This window comes from Anomalospiza imberbis, chromosome 3, assembly GCF_031753505.1.
Source record: "Anomalospiza imberbis isolate Cuckoo-Finch-1a 21T00152 chromosome 3, ASM3175350v1, whole genome shotgun sequence".
Taxonomy (NCBI): domain Eukaryota; kingdom Metazoa; phylum Chordata; class Aves; order Passeriformes; family Viduidae; genus Anomalospiza; species Anomalospiza imberbis.
In genome coordinates this window covers 79,242,150-79,251,302 of record NC_089683.1, presented here as the reverse complement: position 1 = coordinate 79,251,302, position 9,153 = coordinate 79,242,150, and the positions used below count along the sequence as shown (strand labels likewise).

The 9,153-nt window shown below is 41.2% G+C and overlaps 1 protein-coding gene and 1 long non-coding RNA gene across 2 annotated transcripts in view; one reads left to right on the top strand and one right to left on the bottom strand.

Annotated features, from left to right (window-relative positions):
* Positions 1–4,823: 4,823 nt before the first annotated feature.
* VIT (vitrin) overlaps positions 4,824–9,153 on the top strand; it is a 51,964-nt gene continuing 47,634 nt past the window's right edge. The window contains exon 1 of the mRNA XM_068185322.1: positions 4,824–5,211. The gene's annotated coding sequence lies outside the window, so the exon portion shown is untranslated. The remainder of the gene's footprint in view (positions 5,212–9,153) is intronic.
* On the bottom strand, positions 5,311–9,095 carry LOC137471200 (uncharacterized). Its single transcript, XR_010997457.1, has 2 exons — positions 8,988–9,095; positions 5,311–5,915 (listed from the first exon to the last, which is right to left on the bottom strand). It is a non-coding gene; the product is annotated as an uncharacterized lncRNA (long non-coding RNA).

Genomic DNA, 9,153 nt, shown 5'->3' with positions numbered 1-9,153 from the left:
TACCCAATTGCTATAATTATTTAAAGATGTTTCTGATGCTGGCAAGGGCTACAGTACACATAATTCAGCCTCCCTACCTTTCTCAAGAACTAGACAAACACATCAATGTATTTTATATAAGCCTTACAGGACATTGGCTGTTTTATTTACCTCAGGCTCTTTTCAATATAAGTTCTTTAAGCAGCTAAAGCCAAACAATGTTAACCCCTTATTTGCCTTGCCATCCCAATTATACTTCCCACTCTGTTCTTTCTGACTTTTTTTTTTTAGGTATTAATGGTTTTTAAGAAGAATTTGCCTTAAGTGTAATAGTGCATAAGTTAAGATTTTATTTAATGGTGTTTGAGAATTGTGGGAAAACTGCAGAATTTGAACTCCACGTGTTAGGGGTTAACTCTAACTTGTGCAACCATGCTGTCTTTGAACAGAGCCAGCACTGCCAGGCTGTGCATGACGTCTTGGGGTGTTGTAAGATTCTGCTCTCTGATTTCTGTGGTAGTATTTGGTTGAAAAGGCTCGAGGGTAATTGCTTGAGAGCAGAAAACTTTTTCCTTTGCATTTAAGCACCTGGATGGGATTAGATATGACATAGCTACATGTTGTCTTGCAGAAATCATTTAATTTGTCTGTTTTCTGTCCTTCAATGCAGAGTCAGTACTGCCTTACTAAGCCCACACTGATCATCTGAGAAGATACATTCAGTACTTTCTGTGTAATGATCACAAGCCAGTAACTTCAGTCATGGGTCTCCTATATTTCCTACTCATACCTGGAGAGCAAATGATTCCATGATTATAGAAGAGTGGCCCCAGCCTCATGCCAGATCTTGGGTCCCACAAGCAGGATAAAGATCTGGTATATGAGGAACTCTCTACTTTCCAGTGGGAAAAATTTCCCAAAGTTTAGATTTCTCTAAAAATTGCGCAGGCGTATCTTGTTTTATAATATACCTGAAGAGTATTTTCTTTGCCTGTGCCTGCAGCATTGGAGCCAGAAATTCCTCCTGAGTGTTGGGGAGATGAACAGAATGGGTTGGACTGGTGCACACACCTGCTCCACAGGACCTATATGCCTGTCAGCCCTTTGCACAGACCTCTCGGAAGCAATTTATGGCCTTTGAAATCACCATCCTCTGCCCTCACTTAGATTTTGACCTACTCTGTGAACCTACTACACAGTAAAACCTCTCTCTCTTCCTCTTTCAACAAAAGTTTGACCTATTCATGTGACTCACTACAGAAAGGCCAGCTATGATCAAAAGATAATGGTCCAAGTCAGTAATGAACTTGGACTGAATTTGGACACGTAAATGCAAAAAGTGCAAAACTACAGCTTTCTCTGATGGTTCCCTCACAGTAGGCTCTTCTCTGATTGGGGCCATACCAGTTGGTGAGCAACAAACCCAGAACATGTGAGTTTAATTGCATTTCAAAATAGGGGAGGTTTTCTCTATTTCATTTACCTGTGAATGACTGCATGCAGAAAGAGGGAAGCATGAGGAATCTTACATTTTTGTGTTGGCTGAAATATGTAAGTCCACTAGTTATGTTATTAAAAAATGCTTTGTTAAAAATTGTTGAAGTCAGATTTTAATGAGGATTAGATTAAGTGCAGTGAGCTTGCCTTCAGTGAAGTTCAGATTTTCAGCTGCTACCACGCAGCTGTTACTAAAGCAATGTCTTTTAAACAAACACAGTGTACCCTGAAAATTCTGCATGACAGATTATCTCAAAATGCAGATTTATTTAAGGGTCTTTATTTAAGGTCCATCAGCAAGTTTCTAGTCTTCCAGGTTGCTGCTACCTCTGTTTGAAAATACCAAACTTCCTTACTGAGTCTTGGCCAGATTATCTCTTCTGTTAGAGCTAACACTGCCTACATACATCATATCTCTATTTCTGCTGTTTTATCTTCCAGAGTGAAGGTAATATCTGAGTAGGTCAACTAAATTTTCTTCAAAAACTTAAGAACCTTCTCAACTCTCTTTGATTCTCTGGTCTTATTCACTGGCTGCTTCAGGGGACAGATAAGGGGTCTACATTCTTTTGCTTTCAGGCTTTGTTTCAATGGATCATGATAAATCCTGCTTTAACTAACATGCAGATGAAAATACAGCACAGTAAAACTTAAAAACTACTACCACAAATACTACTAAGAGTTAGCAGAAAGCTAACTGAGGTGGAGGCCTCAGACTAGAAGCAATGGTGGAAGACATGAACACATACAGATATAGAGCACTTGTCCATCCCCTAAACAATCCTGTTCAATACCTTTTGTCTTCAAATTAGTGGCTTCCTGGCTGCACAGCCATCTCTTTTGCAAAAAAATCTTTCCCTGTGGCAAATCCCAGCACCAAAGTAGAGCCATTCAATGTAGTCTACCTCTTGTTTCTGCCCTTTGTGTTGCCAGCTCTTGGGTGGCTGGAAATTGCCTCTGTCAGGAAAGAGCACAGGAAACGGCACTCAGAAATGTTGTGATAAAAAGAGACAGTCAGTGCCCTCCTCAGTGTTTTGTTTGGATACTCCTCAGTTCTCCATTACAATCGATAATGAGAGGCTGAATACCCTGAATAATAACAAACCAGATAGTTTCCTTTTTCTGCCTACTCAGTGTTTCTGCTCCACAGTTCCTGGGATGCTCATTTCCAGGATGCCTGGAAGTAATGCAGAAATGTGCCACCCAATTGGCAGTATTCTTGACCCTGAGCCAGGAGTGGAGCCAGCAAGGCTGGGAGAGTAAGGTGGGTGCAGAGTGGACAGGGCTGCACCATTGCTGTGTTTTTAGGAGCAACAAAGCTGTGTTCTCACACCGCTGCATTTGAGCAAAGTCCTGCCAGCACCATGATGGCTTTTTGCCCGTGGTATAATTTACCCACAAATAAGATAATTCGTCCATGGAAAATGAAAAGTGGATCTATCAGCTGTTTCTTTTATAAAACTGCCACCCTGCAGCAATAACAATGAAGAGTGACCTTGGTCATGCGCTGTTGCTCTTGCTTTGACGCCTTGCCGACAACGTTCCACATGCCAACAGCTACAACCCTCAGTGAGCTGACACGGGCAGCAGAAGCTGAACCTCAGGAGGAATTTTTGCCTGTACCAGTCATCCCAATCATCTGCTGTGTCTGGCTTCTCAGTTCCATCACTCAACACCAGTCCAGCTAGTTTGATGCAGTCCTGTTGCATGCTCTGCAGGTGCCTTTGCCACCCAACCATGGTTTGGTTTGCCAGAAGCTCAGTCTTCAGTTCTCTCTCTTGCACTGGTTTGAGATCAAGATTCTTTGGTAACCCACTGACCTGAGACTGTAAAGCAATACAGGCAAATCAACATCTACATAGATTCCCATGGATTTCTGAAAATAAGTTGCTTGAATGGAAAGCAAGTGGCTAAAGACCAGTGAAGGTCTGTGCCCAAAGATTTTTGAGTATTTTGTCTGTGCCCAAAGATTTGTGGTCTATCAGCATCTGCAGGTAAGGAGCTGTCATGGAGATTTCAGTCTTTCACCAGCCCTGGAAAGTGGCACATAGCCACTCAGCTATAGAACCCCAGTATTTAGATATATGTCCCCTAGTACCTATATACCTCTAAATTTGTAGTCCTAAGGTCCTGATCCTTTTGTCCCTCATTATCTGAATAATTAAACCTCACAAAGACTTATAAAAAAGCTTATGATATTCTGAAATTTTTAACTTGAATTAATAAGACTTGGGGCAGTGGGGGGTAGTGTTTAAGGTTTTTTCAGTAGATCTTCTAGGTAGAACTGCTAACAGATTTGCTGTCTGAAGAGGCTTTTTGCCAGTCCACTGTATCCTGCTTTGCATGGACTCATCATGGCAAGCCAGAACTCCTGTATTAAGAGAATCAAATGAATTATGGATCATTGTATCTTAGTAACAAAGTTGGAGCTTGTTGATGAACTTTTGATATTGCAGTGTTTATTAATATGCTGAGCTGTTACACAGTTTCTGCAGGTACTGGAGTAGATATTTACAAGTACCAGGTAATCACCTTCCCTTTGAACTAAATGCATTTAGGGGACTGTTAAATCAGGAATTATATGTCTTTCTAATGTGTGTTTTGAAGTCAATCTCCTGTATTTATACTAGATTTTTTTTTTTCATAAGGATCTTAGATTAAACAGGTTATATTCGCCCAAAGATGTTATCTATACACTTCCGAATACCTAGACAGATTTGCAAATTATAGTTTACATTCTAGTATCCTGGAATAAGATACCAGCACTTTCTGTGGTAATCCCATAAATGCTATGATCTTGGTTATCTTAATACATTTTTCTTCTTAAAGTTACCCAAGAATTTTAGGAAATCTGCATACAGATACTTAAAGAAACTAGTCCTTTTGTGTATCTCATTTGGCCAGGTCACACTTAACAAGTACCAGTTTATTAGCCTTTGAGAGCATTTTATTAAATCCTCACTTCCAACTTCATCAGAAAAAACCCTCATTACATACTTCTACTTCTCTGTGACCAGACTCACAGAGTTATTCTGTCACTAATCCTCTGTCTTCAGGGAAACTGCTGGGGGAATACGATGCCATTCACATAAGTAAAGGCATCAGAGTCTCTTCAAAAGATATTTTTTCTCTTTAAACCTGATCTACATCTAACTAATCTGGTAGCTATAATCTTTAAGGTTGTGTGGTTTACTCTCATCTACTAGTCTAGTCATTTCACTACAGTGCTGAACTGCACAAGGAGACTGAAAAAAATGAGCCACAACATCAGTTGAGTAAAGCTTCACTTCCCAAAAAAGAAAAACTTGACAAATCTGACAGGCTAGTGCAAAAGGAGCATAGAAATCCCTACCAAAAATATGTGGGAGGGAACGTGTATTTAAAATAGGACCGCCTAATTCTGCTGCTAAATCAGTGTAAGGAGCTCTGTAGTCTGTGTGTGCGGGAGGGAGAGGGAAAGACAGAGAGAGAGAGACAGAGAGGGAGAGAGGAGCAGAGGGAGGGAGGGGGGGAGAGAGAGAGAGCAATGTGCCTTTCACAGAGCTCGGAGCTTGATGGGAATGTTTGATTAGCTCCTCTCTGAAAGAAAAAAGGTGTCCAGGCCTCCCTCTGCTGCCTGCCTTTCCTTCTCTAGAATAATGTTGGCTGGAGTTTGGGGTACAGAAAAGCTTGGAAAAAAACCCACTTTCATACTGTGTGGAGAAAAGGAATAAAAAGTTGCACACCTCAAGCAAGGTAATTCTGCTGTTGTTTTTCTGCTATATTATTATGGGGGAGAGGGGGAAGTTGTGTTTTTTGCCTGTTGATAATAGTTAAATATTTTCACTGCTGAGAAACTGTAGGGACATAATGTTTTATTTAGCATTCCAGCTGTGTGCTTAGGATCAAATACCTAAGAAGATGAAGACATAAATGTGGAATGAAACTGTACTTTACTCATATATACTTCATAAAGTATTTATGAAAGCATTAAGCTCCTATTGTTAAAGTGGACACATATACTCACTGCCTGAACAGCAAGGGCTTAACTATGTGATAAAGAATGATGTATACAAGCCACACACCAATATTCATTTGTTCAAGCCTTCTGTTCAAATAGTTTGTGATAGACTTGTTCCTCAGTTTAAAACTGTTTTGGTTTTAAAACTGCTTTGGTTTTTTCACAAAATCTTTTTGATCAATAGGAAGGTGTGTGTTGTATCATTAATAAACACTACCTGACACTGGGCAACACTAATCTCCAAGGCACAGAATGGAAAACAGTATTACTCCAGTGATGTGTGTTTCTGTGGTGTGAAGTCTCTTGGTAATGGATAGATACAGATGTATGAACAGTACAGTAGCCTAGACTCCATACATCCTTTTGTGCTGAGTGCTTGTTTTGGTGGTGAGGCTCCAAAAATGAATAGCATTGTCAAGCCTGCCACAGCCACTCAGCTCTCTGCAGAGAGATTAGAGTCTTGATAAGTCTCTTCAAAATGTGATTTCTTTCCGACCAGTACAAACATGAACCAAATGCCCCAAGCTAAATATCAACTCTAGTTAATATTTTGTTCCTAGAGTTTATGGGAACTACACCGCATTCAGAGCAAAAAGTAAACTTACGCATTACAGAGGCAAGTCCTCCTTAGAGCATACTGTTTTTCTCTAACCTCTCCAAAATTTAAACAACACATCAAAACAAGAAAACACATACAGAGAAAATTTTGTTTAGATGTCTTTTAAAATACATTTTACTAAGAAAAGACACGGAGTTATGTTTATAGCTTGTGTTTTCCTATATACCTCCTGAAGTTAAAAACACTTTGCATTTCTCTACACTCAAAGAAAATCTATATTTTTCTGTGTTACCATCTTCTTCAGACTTCACTTAGTTCATCACTTGAATGACAGTCATGACTGATCTCTTTCAGAGATGCAAAGAGAACTCAAGCAAAAATAACTGCATTAAAGCCAGATTAATTTTCAAATACTAAGTTAGTATCTTATATTAAACAGACTTACTTTGCTTGCATGTTTTATTTAATCCTTTGAGTTGCTGGGGTTGTTCTCACTGGGATGACAAAAAGGACTCCTGTCTTTTAGTTATTCAGTAAATAAAAAGTATTTTTTAAGAAGAATCTTTGAATGTACTGCCAATACTGTGTTTCCACCTGTAGTAATAATGTTATGTTCTTAACTTGGTCTTTAATTGTTCCTACCTTTACTTAATGTAAGACACTACTTTCCCTAGAGGTATAATTACAGCATTTACCACCGACTGGTGAAGCCAAGCAGTTTTACTAGCTTCACCAGGTTTCCTCACACATGGAATGCAAGAAAGATACTCCACTTGGATTCTCTTTTGTCTAATAAGGATGAGAGCCTATAAAAGACTTTTTTTTAGAGGAGGCATAAACAAGGTGTTCCCTTTTCACCTAGTTACTGACTCTCACAGAAGTAGTAGGAAATTAACTATTACAATCCTCTTTGTCAAAATTAATTTCTAAAAGGGCACTACCTGAGCCACAGTGTGAACTCAGAAGCTGAAAACCAGGCCAATTACTTCATGTGAAATGTCAGAATTATTTATTATTTCTGGCCATTTCTTCTTAGAAAACATTGCTAAAAATAAACCCGATGTTTATGTTACAATGGCATCAAAAACTTGACTGTATCTGGTCTGCCTGGAGAATTTTGAACTTTTTCCATTTCCTGTCTGAACCACAAATAAAGCTCTAGTCAGAAAACACTTTGTGTGACATCCACAACTTCTCTGGACAAGCTGTGGCAGTGCCCCAGCACCCTCACAGTGAAGAATTTCTTCCTAATATCTAACCTAGACCTACTCTCTTTCAGTTTCAGTGTTAATAGGTAAGTCATTTAAGGCACCTGGATGAAATGAGCAAGAAAAAGTGGTAGCTCAGTTTATTACCTGCAACTATGACTGTATTCCTGAAAAAGAGGTGCTGTGGCACTCGTAGGCATGAACTGCCCATATAGTGGGACTGGCATGGGCAGGGGCCAGAGCAGCGAGGTGTGTGTTGGCCCATTGCAATTGGCTGGGGTGGCAGTGTCTTTTCTGGATGGGTAATGAAAAACAAAAGTCTGGAATTTCCTGGCAGTCCTGGAGGGATGTTCTGGCTCCCTGAAGCTCTGGTACACACCAGGACTCCTCCAGCCTGCTGTAACATCAGCTGAGGTTTAGCTTTCTCATTCGGGGCTCAGGAAGTGGACACTGAATGTATAATATGTCCTTCCTTCTGAAAATCTGTCCATCATACAGATCCCATTAATCTGTGTTGAAAACCAGAAACACAGAACTGCAAAACTGATGGTTTGGGGTTTGAGTTCTTCTTTTAATGAAAGAAAAATAACAATCAGAGCATGTATTGTACATAAAACAGGGAGGATGCAGCTACAGTAGTCATAGATCTGCCCTCCACATCTTTCTCTTGTGGAGTAGATTTTTTAGTCCAGAGTCGGAGAGAGAAATAGGTGCTTAACACCTACTTAGAGCACTTCAATTCCTCTTTTGAACTTGCCGGGGCACAAGGAGCCCCCTTGTCCCAGCGCTGCCTGGGGAGCCTGTGCTAGAGCTCAGCTGGGACCTGGGACAATGCAGCCCCTGTTCTGGGCCCGGCTGTCGCACAGAGACTATAATTATCTCTCTTCTAATGACCAGCCAGGCAAGATAACAGTTTTCATGCTATGTTTAGAAAACAATGTCTTACTACAAATTGACGGTTCATTCGTCCGTAAAAGAGCCTCTCTAACAGTCCTAAAGCAGCTGCCACTCTTGCATCCCAGTTCCTTTATTTGCTGCACATTTCCCTCGTGGAAAACCTGGGTAAATGCTGCACAGGCAGCACAGCTTCCCGCTGCCACACAAGAGGCTCAGAAAGGTGCAGAAATGCCCAGAAAATCTGTAGCTGTTTAGATTGTATCTCTGTTAGTAAATTAAACTCTGTCTGTCTGTCCTGCCAAAGCCTGCATCGCCCTTGTGAACTCTCTAAGCCTCCAGCCCAAAGGGGCTGCAGGCAGTGCTGTGAGCGCCTTGCAGGGCAGGAGTAAAACTGCTCTGTGCAGACTCGTGATGATGTCCAGTGGAAAGCAAGCTGATGCAAAAAGAGGGATGTGAAGGGACTTGTTCCGATAAAACCGGAGCATGTATTACTGATGAACTTTTCTTCCAGCACTGTGGCCCATAGGCAAGTCAGGATCTACTGAAATTCTGTAGGCTCCAAAGGCATCTGTGGGGTAGCTGTACTGGCCAGCTGTGATTGCAGCTTGTGTGGGTGTAGCTGCCCCTTGCAAACACCGGGAGCTGCCAGGTTTGGACAGTCCTGGCAGCATGGCACTCATGGGCTAGCTACCCAAGTATTTGCTCTGGGCTCTGCAAACATTTTGCACCTACCTCTGTTCTGGGGCAGCTCTACATTTAGCACTGTCTGAGGGCTGCTACCACATCCTCTGCAGGTGCCCTGCCAGCAGAGAACAGAGCCCATTCCCTTGTTCTGCAGCCAGCTCACCCCCTGATCTCTCTTGCCATCTTCTCTGTTCTCCTCTCCAGCAGGACTTAGCTGGGTTGCCTTGGGCTGCCTTTCCTCTTTGGGCTCATTTTTCAGTGACTGAGGCCCGAAAAAAAAAAAAAAAATCAACAAAAACCAGAAAGTTTTGATCAGAAAGAAAATTTCC